Genomic DNA, 21,257 nt, shown 5'->3' on the forward strand with positions numbered 1-21,257 from the left:
TTTGGTCTCTTTTAGAGAATATTCAGAATTACACTGCCTTCCTTTCCTCATCTGGAAGTCAGTTTATGAATAATATCAGGAATGGTACCTCCTCCTTCTTTCACAGTGGGCTAATTACAGCAGTTTCTGAGTATTTTGAATATCCATGTGTAACCCATATATTGCTTCGCTGGGTTAGAAACTGGCTGGATAGCCAGGCCCAAAGAGTTGTGGTGAATGGAGTCAAATCTGGTTGGAGGCCGGTCACTAGTGGTGTCCCCCAGGGCTCGGTACTGGGGCCGGTCCTCTTTAATATCTTTATCGATGATCTGGATGAGGGCGTCCAGTGCACCCTCAGTAAGTTTGCAGATGACACCAAGCTAAGTGCGTGTGTCGATCTGCTCGAGGGCAGGAAGGCTCTGCAGGAGGATCTGGATAGGCTGGAGCGATGGGCTGAGGTCAACTGTATGAAGTTCAACAAGGCCAAGTGCCGGGTCCTGCACCTGGGGCGCAACAACCCCAAGCAGAGCTACAGGCTGGGAGATGAGTGGCTGGAAAGCTGCCTGGCTGAGAGGGACCTGGGAGTATTGGTTGATAGTCAGCTGAATATGAGCCAGCAGTGTGCCCAGGTGGCCAAGAAGACCAACAGCATCCTGGCCTGCATAAGAAGCAGTGTGGCCAGCAGGTCTAGGGAAGTGATTGTGCCCCTGTACTCGGCTCTGGTGAGGCCGCACCTTGAGTACTGTGTTCAGTTTTGGGCCCCTCGCTACAGGAAGGACATGGACGTGCTCGAGCGAGTCCAGAGAAGGGCGACCAAGCTGGTGAGGGGTCTGGAGAACAAGTCTTACGAGGAGCGGCTGAGGGAGCTGGGCTTGTTCAGCCTGGAGAAGAGGAGGCTCAGGGGCGACCTTATCGCTCTCTACAGTTACCTTAAAGGAGGCTGTAGAGAGGTGGGGGTTGGTCTGTTCTCCTACGTGCCTGGTGACAGGACGAGGGGGAATGGGCGAAAGTTGCGACAGGGGAGTTTTAGGTTGGATGTTAGGAAGTACTTCTTTACCGAAAGGGTTATTAAGCATTGGAATGGGCTGCCCAGGGAGGTGGTGGAGTCACCATCCCTGGAGGTCTTTAAAAGACGTTTAGATGTAGAGCTTAGCGATATGGTTTAGTGGAGTACTTAGTGTTAGGTCGGAGGTTGGACTCGATTATCTTGAGGTCTCTTCCAACCTAGAAATCTGTGATACTGTGATACTGTGATATTTCTAATTCTGAATAACGGGTTTCCTCTTCCCTCTAAGATTAGCCGATTGTTTAGAAAGCTTATCTGGGAATCTGTCCCAAAACAGTCTTGTGGCAGGTGGCAAGGTGTGTGGGAGGATATCGGCAGGTACCTGTCACGGGTGCCTCCTCCAATAGTTTTGAACTTCACCCCTGAACAAGTGCAAAATCCTAAAAACCTGATAGAATGTTTGAGAGTCGTATGCCCTGACCCTGATAATGCCGGAGAACGGCAGCTTGCAGCATTGTGCTGGGTTCTAGCTTACTCCTACCAAACACTGTTTAACATCATCCAGCACCTTGAAGAGAGGGAGGAAGTCTCTGAATCTGATGACCAGATAACACATGCTGTGACTGACCCGGAGGATCAACCAACTATGGATGGTATCAGTCGCCCCCATAGTCAAGTCAAAACAATGGAAATGGAAGCCAGCTCGTTTGGTAAGGGAAGAAGCCTCTCCTAAGAAGGAGGGAGAAGGGGAAAAGGCAGGCACCTCTAAAGCAGAGCCATCACAAAAACAGCAGGAAGAAGAGATGGAAATCATAAAGGAATCAGAAACCACTCGATCCCTATCCCTGAGTGAGTTGCGAGAAATACGAAAGGATTACAGTCGACACCCAGGTGAACACATCCTCACCTGGCTGCTTTGATGCTGGGACACTGGGGCCAATAGCCAACAATTAGAAGGCAATGAAGCCAAACAGCTGGGATCCCTCTCTAGAGAAAGGGTCATTGACAAAGTAATTGGGAGAGGGACACAGGTTCTCAGCCTCTGGAGGCGACTCCTGGCAGCTGTGAAAGAAAGGTATCCCCATAAGGAAGATATTGTATATCAAGTAGGCAAGTGGGCCACTATGGATAAAGGTCTCCAGCATCTGCGGGAATTAGCTGTGCTGGAGATGGTTTATAGCGATTTGGACAATGCCCAGACACCTCAAGATCCCGATGAAGTCCAGTGCACAACATCCATGTGGCGTAAATTTGTGCGGAGTGCACCATCATCACATGCCAGTACGCTGGCAGGAATTCATTGGGATGAGGGGATGGCACCAACAGTGTATACTATGTCCTGCCAGCTTCAAAAATATGAAGACAATCTCTCTGTTCCACTACGGGCCTGCATCTTGGCTATGGAGAAACTGTTCCAAAGGCTCCACCACCTCGTAGAACAATCATCTCCCTCCTCACCCACATGGAGTAATATTTCAGCCATTACGAATCGGTATTTTCCTGTTCGAGGGAGAGAGTAGCAGGGACACACACCATGTGGCACCTTGTGGTCTTATCTGCGTGACCACAGGGAAGATATGAGGAAGTGGGATGGTGAACCTACCTCAATCCTAGCCGCTTGTGTACATGAACTACAAGGAAACACAGCAGCAAAAAGGGGGTCTCCTAGGAAAAATGCTGCTCCGTTTTCTGTTGGGCAGTTCCCCAGAGGCAGTAGAATGGCTGATGTTAGTCTTGACCCTGATGAAGGGACCTCTGCTTCTCATTTGCCATGGACTAATCCAGATTGCACTGGAACAGGGGGAAGTTCCTGAACACCTGCAATACATCAATGATATCATTGTGTGGGGCAACACAGCAGAAAAAGTTATTGAGAAAGAGAATAAAACAATCCAAATTCTCCTGAAAGCTGGTTTTGCCATTAAACAGAGTAAGGTCAAGGGACCTGCACAGGAAATCCAGTTCTTGGGGGTAAAATGGCAGGATGGATATCGCCACATTTCAATGGATGTGATCAACAAAATAACTGCTATGTCTCCACCAACTAGCAAAAAGGAAACACAAGCTTTCCTAGGCCTTGTGGCATTCTGGAGAATGCATGTTCCAGGATATAGTCAGCTTGGGAGTCCTCTATATCGAGTGACTCAAAAGAGAAACTATTTCGAGTGGGGCCCTGAGCAACAACAGGCTTTTGAAGAAATCAAACAAGAAATAGCTCGTGCAGTAGCCCTTGGGCCTGTTTGTACAGGACCAGCTGTGCAAAACATACTTTACACTGCAGCTGGGGAACATGGCCTCACCTGGAGCCTCTGGCAGAAGACCCCAGGAGAAACTCGAGGTCGACCTCTGGGGTTCTGGAGCCAGGGCTATCAAGGATCAGAAGCCAAATACACCCCAACTGAAAAGGAGATATTAACAGCATATGAGGGGGGTTTGAGCTGCTTCAGAAGTTGTGGGTACAGAAGCACAGCTCCTCTTGGCACCACGGCTACCTCTGTTAAATTGGATGTTCAAAGGGAAAATCCCCACTAAACACCATGCAACTGATGCTACGCGGAGTAAGTGGGTAGCTTTAATTATGCAGTGGGCTCAAATGGGGAAACGCAACCACCCAGGAATCCTGGAAGAGCTCATGGACTGGCCGGAAGGCAGAGATTTTGGAGTATTGATCGAAGATGTAACTCATGCCAAAGAGGCACCACCATGTAATGAGTTCTCAGAAGACAGAAAGCAGTATGTGTTGCTCACTGACGGATCCTGTCGCGTGGTAGGGAGCCATCAGAAATGGAAAGCTGCTGTGTGGAGTCCCACACGACGAGTTGTGGAGGCCATGGAAGGGGAAGATGAGTCGAGTAAGTATGCAGAAGTGAAATCCATACAACTGGCCCTAGAAATTGCTGAAAGAGAAAAGTGGCCAGTACCGTATCTCTACGCTGACTCATGGATGGTGGCAAATGCCCTGTGTGGGTGGTTACAGCAATGGAAACAGAGCAACTGGCAGCACGGAGGTAAACCTATCTGGGCTGCTACCCTGTGGTAAGATATTGCTGCCTGCATAGAAAACCTGGCTGTAAAGGTACGTCATGTAGATGCCCGCATGCCCAAGAGTCGTGCCACTGAAGAACATCAGAACAATGAAGAGGTGGATCGAGCTTCGAAAATTGAAGTGGCTCAGGTGGACCTGGACGGGGGATGTAAGGGTGAGCTGTCTGTAGTTCAATGGGCCCATGAAACATCAGGACATCTGGGGAGGGATGCCACATACAGATGTGCTCGTGATCGAGGGGTGGACCTGACCATTGATGATGGCCCTGGGACCCCAGGTGCCCTGAGTTGCAGGACCATGATTATGGGAACAATAAATTCCCAGCAAACCCCAAACCTATGTGGGATTTGCTGTTCCAGCTGGATGTATACAAGTCTCTGGGGCCCAATGGGATTCATCCCAGGGTACTCAAAGAGCTGGCTGATGTCATCACAAAACCTCTCTCAATTACTTTTCAACAGTCTTGGGAATCTGGAAAGGCCCCAGTTGAATGGAAGCTGGCAAACGTTGTTCCAATTTTCAAGGGCAAGAAAGAAGACCCTGGTAATTACAGGCCTGTCAGTCTCACTTCCGTACCTGGAAAATTATGGAGAAGATTATTCTGGGAGTTACTGAAAAACACCTGAAAGACAATGCAGTCATTGGTCACAGCCAACACGGGTTCAGGGGGAGAAGGTCCTACTTATCTAACTTAATTTCCTTTTATGACAAGGTCACCCACCTAGCTGAGGGAAGCCAGTTGATGTAATCTTTTTGGATTTCAGCAAAGCTTTCAATACTGTTTCTCACAGTATCCTTCTGGACAAAATGTCCAGCATACAGCTTGGTAAAAACAATATGATGTGTCAACAATTCTCTTTATTTTTAATTACAGTTAATTAAAATTAACTTTAAGTCCTTCCTCCAGATCATTTATTAAAAAAAATAAAGAGAATTAATTTTAATTCTCTTAAAGTTAATTTTAAAATTTAATTTATTAAATTAAAAAAATTAAAAAACAATGTATTAAATTAAAAAAATAAAAATTTCATAAAATAACTTTCTCTTAAATTTTTTTTTTCCACTTAAACTCCTTACTAGTTTTTATCCTACTGAACAAAATGTCCAGCATATGGCTAGATAAAAACATAATAAGTTGGGTGAATAATTGGCTGACGGGTAGGTCTCAAAGGGTTAAGGTAAATGGGGTTACATCAGGCTGGCAGCCGGTCCCCAGTGGGGTCCCCCAGGGCTCCATTTTAGGGCCAGTTAAATATGTGAATACAAAAAGGAGGACCAGAGAAAACATAGGTCCGCTACTTGATGGGGATGGTCACCTCACAAACAAGGACATAGGCAAAGCAGAGACGTTTAATGCCTTCTTTGCCTCTGTCTTCAACGGCAGTGAACGACTTTCAACGGGCTTCGGGACCCCGGGTGCCCTGAGTTGGAGGACCGTGACGGTGGGAATGATAAACTCCCAGCCAACCCTGAACGTGTGCGGGATTTGCTACTCCACCTGGATCCATACAAGTCCATGGGTCCGGATGGGATTCATCCCATGGTATTCAAAGAGCTGACTGACGTCATCGCAAGATCTCTCTCAATTACTTTTCAACAGTCTTGGGAATCTGGAGAGGTCCCAGTAGACTGGAAGCTGGCAAATGTTGTGCCAATTTTCAAGAAGGGCAAGAAAGAAGACCCTGGCAACTACAGGCCTGTCAGTCTCACGTCAGTGCCTGGTAAAATTATGGAGAAGATTATCCTGGGAGTTATTGAAGCACACCGGGGGGACAGCGCAGTCATAGGTCACAGCCAGAATGGGTTCACAAGGGGTAGGTCCTGTTTAACAAATTTGATTTCCTTTTATGATAAGATCACCCATCTAGTCGATCAAGGGAAACCAGCTGATGTGATCTTTCTGGACTTCAGCAAAGCTTTTGACACAGTTTCCCATAGGATCCTACTGGACAAAATGTCCAGCATACAGCTAGATAAAAACATCATACGATGGGTGAGCAATTGGCTGACGGGTAGGGCTCAAAGGGTTATGGTAAATGAGGCTACATCAGTCTGGCGGTGTTTTCAGTAAATTTTCTGATGATACTAAACTGGGAAGAGTTGCTGACTCTGTTGAGGGTGGAAAGGCCTTGCAGAGAGATCTGGACAGATTGGAGAGCTGGGCAATCACCAACCACATGAAGTTTAACAAGAGCAAGTGCCGGGTCCTGCATCTGGAACGGGGCAACCCTGGCTATACATACAGACTGGGCGACGAGACGCTGGAGAGCAGCCCCGCAGAGAGGGATCTGGGGGTTGTGGTTGACAGCAAGCTGAATATGAGCCAGCAGTATGCCCTGGCAGCCAGGAGGGCCAACCGTATCCTGGGGTGCATCAAGCACGGCTTTGCTAGTTGGTCGAGGGAAGCGCATTGGAACAGGCTCCCCAGGGACGTAGTCACAGCACCAAGCCTGTCGGAGTTTAAGAAGTGTTTGGACTATGCTCTCAGTCATATCGACTGAATTTTTGGGTAGACTAGTGTGGAGCCAGTAGTTGGACTCGATGATCCTTGTGGGTCCCTTCCATCTCGGGATATTCTATGGTTCTATATTCTATTCTATAGTTAACAACTGGCTGGATGGCCGGACCCAAATATTGGTGGTGAATGGAGTGAAATCCAGCTGGTGACCAGTTGCGAGTGGTGTTCCCCAGGTGTCGGTGTGCACAGAATCACAGAATGGCCGAGGTTGGAAGGGACCTCTGAAGATCATCTAGTCCAAACCCCCTGCTGAGCCAGATCATTTAGCGGCTTTAGCGGATCATTTAGGGTCTTTAGCGGCAAAACCAGTTGTTCTCTGGATACCCAGTACCCTGAGCTGGTGGAAGGGGATGGGGAGCAGGATGTGGCCCTCACTATCCACAAGGAAATTGTTGGCGACCTGCTACAGCACTTGGATGTATGCAAGTCGATGGGGCCGGATGGGATCCACCCGAGGGTACTGAGAGAACTGGCGGAGGAGCTGGCCAAGCCGCTTTCCATCATTTATCGGCACTCCTGGCTATCAGGGGAGGTCCCAGTCGACTGGCGGCTAGCAAATGTGACGCCCATCTACAAGAAGGGCCGGAGGGTAGACCCGGGGAACTATAGGCCTGTTAGTTTGACCTCAGTGCCAGGGAAGCTCATGGAGCAGATTATCTTGAGTGTCATCATGCGGCACTTGCAGGGCAACCAGGCGATCAGGCCCAGTAAGCATGGGTTTATGAAGGGCAGGTCCTGCTTGACAAACCTGATCTCTTTCTATGACAAAGTGACACGCTTAGTGGATGTCAGAAAGTCTGTGGATGTGGTCTACCTTGATTTCAGTAAGGCTTTTGACACCGTTTCCCACAACATTCTCCTCAAAAAACTGGCTGCTCGTGGCTTGGACTGGTGTACGCTTCACTGGGTTAAAAACTGGCTGGATAGCCAGGCCCAAAGAGTTGTGGTGAATGGAGTCAAATCCAGTTGGAGGCCGGTCACTAGTGGAGTCCCCCAGGGCTCAGTACAGGGGCCAGTCCTCTTCAATATCTTTATCGATGATCTGGATGAGGGGATTGAGTGCACCCTCAGTAAGCTGGCAGACAACACCAAGTTAGGTGCATGTGTCGATCTGCTCGAGGGTAGGAAGGCTCTGCAGGAGGATCTGGATAGGCTGGACCAATGGGCTGACGTCAGCTGTATGAAGTTCAACAAGGCCAAGTGCCGGGTCCTGCATCTGGGGCGTAACAACCCCAAGCAGTGCTACAGGCTGGGAGATGAGTGGTTGGAAAGCTGCCTGGCAGAGAAGGACCTGGGAGTACTGGTTGATAGTCGGCTGAATATGAGCCAGCAGTGTGCTCACGTGGCCAAGAAGGCCAACAGCATCCTGGCTTGTATCAGAAGCAGTGTGGCCAGCAGGTCTAGGGAAGTGATTGTCCCCCTGTACTGGGCTCTGGTGAGGCCACACCTCGAGTACTGTGTTCATTTTTGGGCCCCTCACTATAAGAAGGACGTCGAGGTGCTCGAGAGAGTCCAGAGAAGGGCGACGAGGCTGGTGAGGGGTAGGGAGAACAAGTCTTACGAGGAGCGGCTGAGGGAGCTGGGACTGTTCATCCTGGAGAAGAGGAGGCTCAGGGGCGACCTTATCGCTCTCTACAGGTACCTTAAAGGACGCTGTAGCAAGGTGGGGGTTGGTCTATTCTCCCACGTGCCTGGTGACAGGACGAGGGGGAATGGGCTAAAGTTGCGCCAGGCGAGGTTTAGGTTGGATATTAGGAAGAACTTCTTTACTGAAAGGGTTGTTAGGCATTGGAATGGGATGCCCAGGGAAGTGGTTGAGTCACCATCCCTGGAGGTCTTTAAGAGACGTTCAGATGTTGAGCTTAGTGATATGGTTTAGTGGAGGACTTGTTAGCGTTAGCTCAGAGGTTGGACTGGGTGATCTTGGAGGTCTCTTCCAACCTAGACGATTCTGTGATCATCCAGAGCACATTGCGCAGGATGGCATCCAGGCAGGTTTTGAATATCTCCAGAGAAGGAGACTCCACAACCTCTCTGGGCAACTTGTTCCAGTGCTCTGTCACCCTCACAGTAATGAAGTGCCCCTTCATATTCAGCCAGAACCACCTGTGCTTCAGTTTGTGCCCCTTGCCTCTCATCCTGTTGCTAGGCACCACTGAAAAGAGACTGGCTCCATCCTCTTGACACCCTCCCTTCAGATATTTATATACATTGATGAGGTCTCCCCTCATTCTTCTCTTTTCCAGGCTAAACAGGCCCAGTTCTTTCAGCCTGTCCTCGTACGAGAGGTGCTCCAGTCCTCTAATCATCTTCGCAGCCCTCCTCTGAACTCACTCTAGTAGTTATATGTAGCTCTAGTAGCTCTATGTTCCTCTTGTACTGGGGAGCCCTGAACTGGTCCCCCACAAGCAGTGGCCTCTGCCAGATCACGTGCTCCACCATGGGCTCCTCTCCACCGGCTGCAGGTCTGGCCTTGAGTCTGCTCCTGTGGGGGCTCTCCATGGGTGGCAGCCTCCTTCAGGCCACATCCACCTGCTCCACTGTCGGCTACTCCATGGGCTGCAGTGCGTAGATCTGCTCCGCCATAGTACACCATGGGCTGCAGGGGGACAACCTGCTTCACCATGGTCCTCTCCACAGGCCATAGGGGAACTTCTGCTTCCGAACCTGGAGCACCTCCTCCCCCTCCTTCTTCACTGACCTTGGTGTCTGCCTCATTGTTTCTCTCCCATTTTTTTTGCTCCTCTCTCCCAACTGCTGTTGCACAGCTGTTTTTTCCTTTTCTTAAATCTGCTCTCACAGAGGCGCAACCAGAGTTGTTCGTGTCTCACCTCTGGCCAGCAGCAGGTCCCTTTTGGAGCTGGCTGAAACTGGCTCTTATCTAACATGGGGCAGCTCCTGGGCTCTTCTCACAGAGGCCATCCCTGCAGCCCCCTGCTACCAAGTCTTTGCCATGTAAGCCAAATACACACACTTGAAAAGTCTTATTCAAAGTGCTGTGTTTTCTTCAGAATTCAGATTTTCATATTAATTCTTCCTTAGGTTAACAATGAAGTTAAGATTTTCCTTTTGAAGTATATGAGTTAATAGTGGAGAAGAACAAGTAGGAAAAATTGCTCTTGGACAGAATTTAATAGACTCCTCTAGGATTACACTGAATTTTGTTAGGACCTATTCTGACAAGGGCATTGTGAGAAACTAAGTTGTGTTTTTGCAGTTGAACATGTTTTCAAAGTAAGTGTATTTTTGCAGTAGAACATGTTTTCGAAGTAGAGCGTGTTTTTGCAGTAGAAAACTAACCTTCTGTATTCCAAGGTAGTTGTGTAGTCATAACAAAGAGAAATGCTAAGTAGATAAGTGGACAGTAGAAGGCCTCACTGTTCCAAAATAAGGTAGAAGCTCGAGAAAAACAGGATGAGCAGTGTGAGAACAGTAAAAAAACCAAAGATTACAAGTTCTGTAAACATAAGAAAGGAGAAAAAAAAAAAAGGAAAAAGGAGAAATTAAAGGGTCGAACAAAAAAAATGTTCACATATATGGTATAGAGGAGCGTTGAGTAGCTTGTGAACCTGTAGTACTCAGCCAATGAGGAAACAGGGGAGGTAATGAGGTGTCGGGTAACAGGGAATAAAAGGTTATGATATGTTTACTATAAAGCGCTCCTATTGGCAGGACGCCCGCCATTGCAATCACAAATAAAATAGCTTCACAGAAGATCCTGTCTGAAGAAAATTATTGAGATTTTTCTCACAGCATGTGTCTCCAATGTTAGTAGGACTAACATTTTCCAGGAGTTGGACTCAATGATCCTTGAGGGTCCCTTCCAACTCGGGCTATTTTATAATTCTATGACCACCCAAAACCCTAATAATTTCATGGAAGCTCTGATGTGCTTATCTTCTGCTTTATACTGCCAGCTCTGTAAACACCACATGGGATGCATAGTACCAAGTATCAGTAAGTTTAACTAACCCAGAAAAAACACTTTGTTGCTCTAAAAATCAGAGGGCTAAAAGTAAAACGGAAAGTAAGTTGCTGTTTAAAACTCTCTCTCACCCATCCCCCAACCCAGAATGTGATAAACCCCATTTACCCTTCTATGATTATATCTTAGTCTTGGATATTGACCCTCTGGCCTTGAAGCTTTGTTTTCTTTTTGGAATAAAATAGCTTCACAGAAGATCCCGTCTGAAGAAAATTATTGAGATTTTTCTCACAATTTGGGGGCTCGTCCGGGATCTTGTTGCCTACCGAAGAGTTCTTGCCGCCACAGACAGGAAGGTGCACCCCGCTGATTTCAGCGGTCCCGTCGATGGTGGTGGGTTGTCTCGGGATGGCCGGCAAAGGACCGAGACTGTTAATCTGAAGACAGGCTCTGCGAAGCACTGGGGAGAAGGAAGGCCAGCACAGACACAGCACAGACACAGGGATAACTGCTGATAACCCGGACTGGGAAGTCCGTGCACGGACCGAGGTAAGGCAAACTTTACCGTATATTGCCCCGGGGTGGGTTTGGGGAGACTCTTGTGTGGAGTGTGAATGAGACGCACTTTTAGTGCAAAGCAAGTGTGGAGTCCCAGTCCATGAGATTCTGTAGTCCCGTGAGGGGACGAACCAAGTCCCCTTGGCCGGAGAAGGACGAAGCAAAAGACAGACGAGCGAAAGAGAGTCTCAGGGGTTTGGGCCCTTAGGTGTACGGTACCCCGAGCACGGTGAGGTGAAGTGCTCGGCAGTACAACCCACCTCTGTCCTAATCCTAGGTGAAGGCGTGTGGTACCCTGTGGGTGGTAAAGTCCACAGCAGCACGTCAGGAAGAGATGGGGATTAAGGGTTCCAAGAGTCAGCAGGGTGGGGGTGGAGACCCCGGGATTGTGCCTAAAGATAGCCCTTTGGAGAGAATGATAAGGATTTGGAAAAACAACCCAAAAACTAGGGAAAAAGATTTTAAAAAATAAATAAATATTTTAAAATGGTTAGGTATTGTGTAATTGTCTGGCCTAAAAAGCCAATAAAAGGAACTTCAGTATTTTGGCCAAAATACGGGTCTGATGAAAATTCAGGCTTGAAATTTATATGTAAACAATAAGGTTCAGTTTTTGGGAGGAGGAATCAAGTTATGCTTCCTATAATCCTAATATTGCTCCGGAGGCAGCGGCAGCTGCTCCATGAGGGAAGACAGGGACTACAATTGACACTGTCCCTGGAGAAGTTGCGCCGGGGAGGCGGGGCGGGTCCTGGTGGGGCCTCGGGGTCGTGCGGGGGCTGATGCCACTCCCCCCTTACCAGCAGAGAGGTTAGGAGTTTTAAGAAGGAAATGAAGTCTTTAATTGAGGGCCTAGCAGAACAGTCAAATCCGTTTCTAAGGCCTAATTTGTATTCCTGGGGGGGAAATGTCAATCTTGAGTATGTTATTCCCTGGAGAAGAATGTTTAGGAGGGGAATGATTCGGCAGGCAGCTATGCAAGAATGGGAAAGAACTAACACTCTCCCCCCCAAAACCGAGAGTAATTCCGATAGAGCGGAAATATCCGCTTATCTAACTGGGATAATAACAACCCACAACATAGAAACCATATGAGAGACTCAGGGTCAGAATTAGAAAGTACTCGGGGATGAATCCTGAGGACCCGGTAGCCCAAGGGCTCTTGAAAGTTCGTTTTGTGATTAAAACATATCTGGCCAGATACGCAGAAAAAGCTCCAGAAGGTGGGAGGGTGGAGTGAACAGTGTAGGTAGTATGAAGGTGTATGCCAGGAGGGGAGATGAGAAGGAAAAGTAGAGCGCGAAACAAATGGCAAAAATGAAACAAACACAGCGTACTGGGTAGTGAAGCAGAGGGCTGGAGATAGAGGGACTTCAGGGAGGAATCAGGCCCAGGATGGAAAGGAGAGGAAGAGAGATGAAGGAATGGCGGGCAAGGAAAGCTACCTGTGTTGTAGTCTAAATCCTAGCAGGGACAGGCTTTGAGAAGATGTTTTAAGTGTGGCCGGGCCAGCCACTTCAAATAGGAATATCCGGAGTGGAAGAAGGAGGAGAGATTGCTGTTATAAATTCAGAATAAGGGAGTTGGGACTTTTCAGAAAGCTAGTTCCCTGATAAATGAAAAAGTGTACCTCAAGGGCTCCTCAAGTGTACCTCAATGGGGATCACTCTACAATTATCGTTGCGGGCAAAACAGACTTAGCATAGGAAGATTAATAAAATTAATAAAAAATAATAACGTCAATAAAAAATTAATAAAATTTATTACCTATTGCTGATGAGCTGGAGCGGAGAGAAACAGAGAAACAAGCTGGGGGCACCTTTCCCCGTCCACTCTCTTCCACCTCTTCCCTGCCCTGAGTGGCGTGGGGCGGGGCCGGCAGCAGGGGCTGCAGTCGGCCCATGGTGCTTCGTTTCCACTGCTCCCTCACGGTCACCCTCTCCCCTGCTCTGGTGTGGGGTCCCTCTCGTGGGGTGCCAACCTTCCTGGGCTGGTCCTGTGTGGGTTTCTCCACAGGCAGCGAAAAACAGGCTCTTTGGGAGCTGCTCCAGGTGTGGGTCTGCGCTGTGGGATCTATGCATCAGTAGCGGGTTGGTCCGGCTTGTGACCCCCTGGGGGCCACCTCCCCCATCCCCCCCCCCAATCACCTGCTCCTGCATATGCTCCTCTCCACAGGCTGCAGCATGGAGACGTGCTCTGCTGTGGTACACCATGGGCTGTGGGGGTTCTGCCTTCCCCACCAGGGCCCTCTCTGTGGGCCGAGGGGGGGCTTCAGCTCCGGCACCTGGAGCACCTCTGCACTGCACTCCCCCTCCTCTGCACTGACTTTGATGTCTGCAGGGAGGTTTCTCACTCCTCACTCTCCCTGCTGCTGTTGTGCAGCAGTTTTTTTTTTTTTCCTTTTCTTGGATGTGCTCTCACAGACGCACAAACTGCATTGATCATGGCTTGGCTCTGGGCAGGGGTGGGCCCCTTTGGAGCCAGCTGAAACTGCCCTTATCTAACACGGGGCAGCTGCTGGATTCTTCTCACAGGGGCTACCACTGCAGCCCCCCTGCTACCAGAACCTTGCCATGTGAACCCAATACACTGGGGCAGCTAGGTCATTACTGGCCTGTGAAGTATCAGGGATTAAATTAACTAACGAAACCCTAAATGTGATGGGGGTAGAAGGGACTGGGATAACAGTGCTACTTTTTGGGGACACCAAGCTGAGACTAGGGATAGAATGATCACTGGGCAATTATTGTATGTACCCGAGGCAGGGACTAACTTGTTGGGAAAGGATTTCATGATGAAATTGGGCATTCAAATAGTAAATTGTTAGACTGGAATAACAGTGTTATTAAGTGAGTGCTCTCAGGCCCTGGGAGCAAAGATATATTCACCTTTGACTGGAAAGACCCTGAAATGGAGCAGAAGCAACAATACAGATGGACAATTTTACCTCAGGGGTTTACAGGGCCACCGATTTATTTGGGCAAGTTCTAGAACAAATTTTGGAGCAATTCCAACCTCCCTAGGAGGTGTTACTGTTACAATATGTGGATGATCTTTTATTGTCAGGACAGGAGAAAACAGTTGTGAAGGAAGCCACTAACAAGCTATTCAACTTTCTGGGAAAGCAGGGCTTGAAAGTACTGGAAAATAAATTGCAATATGTAGAAAGAGAAGTCAAGTATTTAGGGCATCTAGTGTCTGAGGGAGAACAAAGAATAAATCCAGAGAGGATTCAGGGAATTGTTGAGCTACCCCTACCCAAAACTAAAAAGAAGTAAAAAGTTTTTAAGACAAAGAGGTTTTTAAGGAATTAGGAGTCACAAAGTCCAAAGGAAAATAGATACTCCCTGAGGGGAGAGAAATGCTGAATAAAGTGATAATGAGGCAAATATTAACTGTTTTGCATCAAGAGGGTCATTGGGGAATTCAAGCAATGTGTGATGCTGTGCTATGGAAATATATATGTGTAGGAATATATATATAATCTGGCTGAACAAGTTTGCAGGAGTTGTGTAGTATGTCAAAAGGTAAACAGGAAAATTATCTGCAGTCAGACCAAGGGGGGCGAGAACCAGGAATTCAACGCTTCCAAAATGTACAGGTAGATTTTACAGAACTCCTTGGAGTAGGTAGATTTAAATACTTATTAGTCTTGGTCGATCATTTGTCAGGGTGGGTGGAAGCTTTCCCTTCAGTATCTGCTACTGCGAACATAGTCACTAAAGTAATTCTAGAACAAATAACTCCCGAGTATGGAATTGTTGAAAATATTGACTCTGATCAAGGAAGTCACTTTATGTCAGAAATATTACAAGGGCTAATGTGGACTCTAGGAATCAAGTGGAAATTTCACACTCCTTGGCATCCTCCCCCTTCTGGAAGGGTGGAGAGGTTCAGACAGTAAAGAAGCAATTGACTAAGTTCTGGAAACTCGGCTTCCCCAAACGAAGTGCTTACCTTTGGCACTTCTGTGAATTCAAACTGCACCAAGAAAAGATGTGGGAGTTTCACCATATGAAATATTATTTGGATTGCTGTACCTGGACAAAGGGAATGAATTACCTCAATTTGAGACAAAAGATGCTTTTCTTAAGAACTATATACTCGGGCTGTCGTCCTCTTTGTCATCTCTCAGGACCCATGGACAGTTAGCTCAAACCCCAGCCTTGGAAGCCCTGATCCATCCACTCCGAGCAGGAGATTGTGTTTTGATGCGAACATGGAGAGAACTGAAACTGCAACCTGAGTGGGACGGACTGTTCCAAGTGCTCCTGACTACTGAGACGACAGGAAGAATGGCTGAGGAAGGGTGGACTCATACCTGGGTAAAAGCATCGGTTAACCCTGATACCTGAGAGACTGCATTAACAAAGACTTTTAAGGTTAAAACTGTTAAAACTATCTATTGTAAAGCTTTAACTTCTCCTTAGAAGAATTCTTAATGAATTAATGAGTAAAAGGGATTGAATTACACAGAACTGGAGTGTTTCCAGGGAGCACTCCCTGGAAGTGGGAGAAGGGGGGGTATTTAATCCCCACCAGAAGAATCCTTATTATTTTGTGATTTTTATTGTTTTTCTTAATTATTAAAGGGGTGCATATATAAATGGAAATGATGTAGAGTCATAGAATCATAGAACCATAGAATATCCCGAGTTGGAAGGGACCCATAAGGATCATCAAGTCCAACTCCTGGCACCACACAGGTCTACCCAAAATTTTAGACCATATAACTAAGTGCACAGTCCAAACACCTCTTAAATTCAGACAGGCTTGGTGCAGTGACTGGGGAGCCTGTTCCAGTGTGCAACCAACCTCGCAGTGAAGAACCTCTTCCTGATGTCTAGCCTAAACCTCCCCTGCCTCAGCTTGACACTATTACCTTGGGTCCTATCACTGGTGATTAAGGAGAATAGGTCGGCACCTGCCCCTCCACTCCCGCTCACGAGGAAGCTGGAGACTGCGATGAGGTCTCCCCTCAGCCTCCTCTTTTTCAGCCTGAACGGGCCAAATGACCTCAGCCGCTCCTCATACGTCTTCCCCTCTAGGCCCTTCACCATCTTCGTCGCCCTCCTCTGGACACTCTCCAGCAGTTTAATGTCCTTTTTGTACTGTGGTGCCCAGAACTGCACACAGTACTCGAGGTGAGGCCGCACCAGCGCAGAGTAGAGCGGGACAATCACTTCCCTCGACCGACTAGCGATGCCGTGCTTGATGCACCCCAGGATACGGTTGGCCCTCCTGGCTGCCAGGGCACACTGCTGGCTCATATTCAACTTGCTGTCAACCACAACCCCCAGATCCCTCTCTGCGGGGCTGCTCTCCAGCGTCTCGTCGCCCAGTCTGTATGTATAGCCAGGGTTGCCCCGTCCCAGATGCAGGACCCGGCACTTGCTCTTGTTAAACTTCATGCGGTTGGTGATCGCCCAGCTCTCCAATCTGTCCAGATCTCTCTGCAAGGTCTTTCCACCCTCAGCCGAGTCTACAACTCCTCCAAGTTTGGTGTCGCTGGCAAATTTTAAGTTTATCTTAGTAATACCTATTCTCAATGGAGTAGTGATAGGATGGAGGGAAAAATTAGCATTTCCAATTAATCCAGAACATCTCTCGAGTTCTATCTCAAAATAATTGTTGGATTTGCACCCAGATGCCTAGAAAGACTGAAAAGGCCTTGCTATTTCCAGCAGCAACTGTGTCTGGATTCTCTAGATTTCTAAAAACGACAGATCATACTCAGTCCCGGGAAGGAACAGATTTTGAGGTTGAGCTCCCTATACATAATCCTGGCTACAATACACCGTGTTATCAAAGGTGACTTTTAAAAAACATTGATAGAAAACTCAGGGGGCAATATTACTGACCCTGGGTGTGGAAATATTATCCGTGAAGTAGGGAATAATCCATACTGTACCGAATATGGTAGCTATGGGAATGCTAATATACATAATGCACACCAGATACAAATGAGAATCCTGTAACCGGATGGCCTGTCCCGAATGGCAAGGGGTGGTACTGGCTATGTGGCAATAAAGCCAGGAAGGTGTTGCCCCTAGGATGGAAGGGAGCTTGTACCCTGGAGGCAATAATTCCAAATGTAACTATTGTTGAAGACACACAAAGCCAAAGCCCCCTTGAGACCACACGCAGAATTAAGCGGACTCCAGATAATCCTCTAGTAAAATTCTCTAGCATTTCACAGTTTTTCAAGGTGGTTTTTACCTCGGTTAGGGGTGAGTGAATTAGAAAAAGCTATTGTAAATATCTCAGCTATAACTGAAGAAATAGAAAATAACAGTCTGGATGCAAGAAAAAGGAGATAGCAAGTTTGCAAAAATAGTACTCTAGAATCGAATGGTATTAGATTTATTAATAACCTCATAAGGAGGAGCGTGCACTGTAATTATTACTAGTTGCTGTATATATGTAGATCAAATGGGACGAATTTTACTGATCTCAAAAATATTTGGGAAAAAAAAAACACAAACAAACAAGATCCTAAATAGAGTAGCTCATGATGACACTTCCTGGGGATTTAGAAACGTTTGGGAGAAACTAACTTCGTGGTTACCTGAATAGAATTGGCTCAAACAACTATTTGTTGGCATTGTAATAATACTGGCATTGTATATCTGTCATCCCCCGTGACATCCGAAGAAGAGTATTGCACCTTAATTTTGGATAAACTCAAGAGTGCGGTATGTGAAGAGGTGCAAAAACAACAGTAGGAGTAAGAAAAGAAGAGGGGGGGAATTGTGAGAAACTAAGTTGTGTTTTTGCAGTAGAGAATTACTTTTCTGTATTCAAAGGTAACTGTGTAGTCATAACAAGGAGAAATGCTAAGTAGATAAGTGGACAGTAGAAGGCCTCACTGTTCCAAAATAAGGTAGAAGCTCGAGAAAAACAGGATGAGCAGTGTGCGAACAGTAAAACAAAGATCACAAGTTTTCAAAACATAAGAAAGGGACTAAAAAAAGGAAAAAGGAGAAGTTAAAGGGCTGATCAAAAAAAGTGTTCATATATGGTATAGAGGAGCGTTGAGTAGCTTGTGAACCTGTAGTACTCAGCCAATGAGGAAACGGGAGGTAATCGGGTATCGGGTAATAGGGAATAAAAGGTTATGATATGTTTACTATAATGCGCTCCTAATTGGCAGGACGCCCGCCATTGCAATCACAAATAAAATAGCTTCACAGAAGATCCTGTCTGAAGAAAATTATTGAGATTTTTCTCACAGCATGTGTCTCCAATGTTAGTAGGACTAACATTTTCCAGGAGTTGGACTCAATGATCCTTGAGGGTCCCTTCCAACTCGGGCTATTTTATAATTCTATGACCAACCAAAACCCTAATAATTTCATGATCCATACAAGTCCATGGGTCCGGATGGGATTCATCCCAGGGTGCTTAAAGAGGTGGCTGATGTCATCGCGGGACCTCTCTCAATTATTTTTCAACGATCTTGGGAATCTGGAGAGGTCCCAGTAGATTGGAAGCTGGCAAATGTTGTGCCAATTTTCAAGAAGGGCAAGAAAGAAGACCCTGGCAACTACAGGCCTGTCAGTCTCACGTCAGTGCCTGGTAAAATTATGGAGAAGATTATCCTGGGAGTTATTGAAGCACACCGGGGGGACAGCGCAGTCATAGGTCACAGCCAACATGGGTTCACGAGGGGTAGTCCTGGTTAACAAATTTGATTTCCTTTTATGATAAGATCACCCATCTAGTCAATCAAGGGAAACCAGCTGATGTGATCTTTTTGGATTTCAGCAAAGCTTTTGACACGGTTTCCCATAGGATCCTACTGGACAAAATGTCCAGCATGCAGCTAGATAAAAACATCATACGATGGGTGAGCAATTGGCTGACGGGCAGGGCTCAAAGGGTTGTGGTAAATGGTGCTACATCAGGCTGGCGGATGGTCACTAGTGGGGTCCACCAGGGCTCCATTTTAGGGTCAGTCCTCTTCAATGTTTTTATAAATGATTTGGATGTAGGACTAGAAGGTGTTTTGAGCAAATTTGCCGACGACACCAAACTTGGAGGAGTTGTGGACTCGGCTGAGGGTGGAAAGGCGTTGCAGAGAGATCTGGACAGATTGGAGAGCTGGGCAATCACCAACCACATGAAGTTTAACAAAAGCAAGTGCCGGGTCCTGCATCTGGGACGGGGCATCCCTGGCTATACATACAGACTGGGCGACGAGACGCTGGAGAGCAGCCCCGCAGAGAGGGATCTGGGGGTTGTGGTTGACAGCAAGTTGAATATGAGCCAGCAGTGTGCCCTGGCAGCCAGGAGGGCCAACCGTATCCTGGGGTGCATCAAGCACGGCATCGCTAGTCAGTCGAGGGAAGTGATTGTCCCGCTCTACTCTGCGCTGGTGCGGCCTCACCTCGAGTACTGTGTGCAGTTCTGGGCACCACAGTACAAAAAGGACATTAAACTGCTGGAGAGTGTCCAGAGGAGGGCGACGAAGATGGTGAAGGGCCTAGAGGGGAAGACATATGAGGAGCGGCTGAGGTCACTGGGCCAGGTCAGCCTGGAGAAGAGGAGGCTGAGGGGGGAGCTCATCGCAGCCTACAATTTCCTTGGAAGGGGAAGTTGGGAGGCAGGCGCTGATCTCTTCTCCTTAATCACCAGTGATAGGACCCGTGGGAATGGGGTCAAGCTGTGATAGGGGAGGTTTAGGCTAGACATCAGGAAGAGGTTCTTCACCGAGAGGGTGGTCGCACACTGGAACAGGCTCCCCAGTGAAGTAGTCACTGCACCAAGCCTGTCAGAGTTTAAGAAGCGTTTGGACTGTGCACTTAGTTATATGGTCTCAAATTTTGGGTAGACCTGTGTGGTGCCAGGAGTTGGACTTGATGATCCTTATGGGTCCCTTCCAACTCGGGATATTCTATGATTCTATGATTCTGTTTTTATAAATACCTTCCCCTTGGTGAACCCATGCTGACTATTCCTGATCACCTTCTTATCCTGCACATGCTTGGAGATGACCTCCAGGATGAGCTGCTCCAACACCTTTCCAGGGATGGAGGTGAGGCTGACTGGCCTCTAGTTGCCCGGGTCCTCCTTCTTGCCCTTTTTGAAGACTGGCGTGACATAGCCTTTCTTCCAGTCCTCAGGCACCTCTCCTGTTCTGCACGACCTTTCAAAGATGATGGAGAGTGGCCTAGTAATATCGGCCAGCGCCCTCAGCACCTGTGGGTGCATTCCATCGGGTCCCATGGATTTGTGGTCCCAAAATGAGGGAGGGATATGGATAGAAGAATAAAGTTAAAATACACCAAATAATCTTCTTGTACTATCTTTAGGATTTGCCTTTCCATGGTGATACAATTCCATCCATTAAATAGAGGGATATAATCTCCAAAATTAAAAAAGCTGAATTGTACTAAAAATGTAATACATCACAGCAAATCTAGACCCCAGTGCTAAAAATAATGGTACAGTCAACCTGTTTTCACAATGAATTTTAAAATTTCTTTTATTGCACTCTTTGATAATGTTAAGGATCACCGTGAACTGAAGATAAAGACATAAACATCAGAGTTCCAAAACTTTTCTTGGAGATTGATCCACTCTGAAGGACTTCGGTCATAAATTCATTAGCCTTCATTTACTGACTTCATGACTAGAACATAGAATCATTCAGGTTGGAAAAGACCTCTAAGATCATCTAGCCCAACCTTTAACATAGTACTGACAAGTCCACCATACCATGCTACTAAGTTCTACATCTACACATTTCTTGAAGACCTCCAAGGATGCTGACTCAACCACTTCCCTGGGCTGCCTATTCCAGTGCCGTACAACCCCTTCAGTAAAGAAATTTCTCCTAATATCCAACCTAAACGTCCCCTGGCGCAACTTGAGGACATTTCCCCTTGTCTTATCACCTGGTGATACGTTCACTTGGTAACATGGTCAATTTAGCATGAACAAATTATTTTCTTCAAATGGAAGATTCCCAGCAAAACTCCAAACTCGTCCCCCATCACCGCTGTCACAATTGTTGGAGGCAGTAGAGATGATGGGAAAAAAGGCATATAAATCCTAGTCGCTTTCTTTTTAAATTGACCAACATATATACAAGAGAATGAACCAGAAAATAAAATTATATAAAGGTGTCATGGTTTTGGCTGGGATAGAGTTAATTTTCTCCGTATGATGCTGTTTTGGATTTTTGATGAAAATAGTGGTTATAACACACCGGTGTTTTTAT

At 47.1% G+C, this 21,257-nt stretch overlaps 1 protein-coding gene and 1 long non-coding RNA gene across 16 annotated transcripts in view; one reads left to right on the top strand and one right to left on the bottom strand.

Moving 5' to 3' along the window:
• The window catches only part of LOC308184728 (transcription factor RFX3-like), a 248,621-nt gene that overhangs the window by 174,292 nt on the left and 53,072 nt on the right, over positions 1–21,257 (bottom strand). For 8 of the 14 annotated variants that reach the window (XM_080572130.1, XM_080572126.1, XM_080572129.1 and 5 more), the window contains exon 2: positions 2,589–2,803. The exons of the other annotated variants lie outside the window; for them this stretch is intronic. The gene's annotated coding sequence lies outside the window, so the exon portion shown is untranslated. The remainder of the gene's footprint in view (positions 1–2,588; positions 2,804–21,257) is intronic. 14 annotated transcript variants of the gene reach the window in all.
• LOC308184895 lies at positions 7,800–20,764 on the top strand. Of its 2 annotated transcripts, none has more exons than XR_013943013.1 (2): positions 7,800–11,023; positions 14,866–20,764. It is a non-coding gene; the product is annotated as an uncharacterized lncRNA (long non-coding RNA). The 2 variants fall into 2 exon arrangements; XR_013943014.1 differs by having other exon boundaries at positions 15,168–20,764.

This window comes from Anser brachyrhynchus, assembly GCF_964034855.1.
Source record: "Anser brachyrhynchus genome assembly, chromosome: W".
NCBI classification, from domain to species: domain Eukaryota; kingdom Metazoa; phylum Chordata; class Aves; order Anseriformes; family Anatidae; genus Anser; species Anser brachyrhynchus.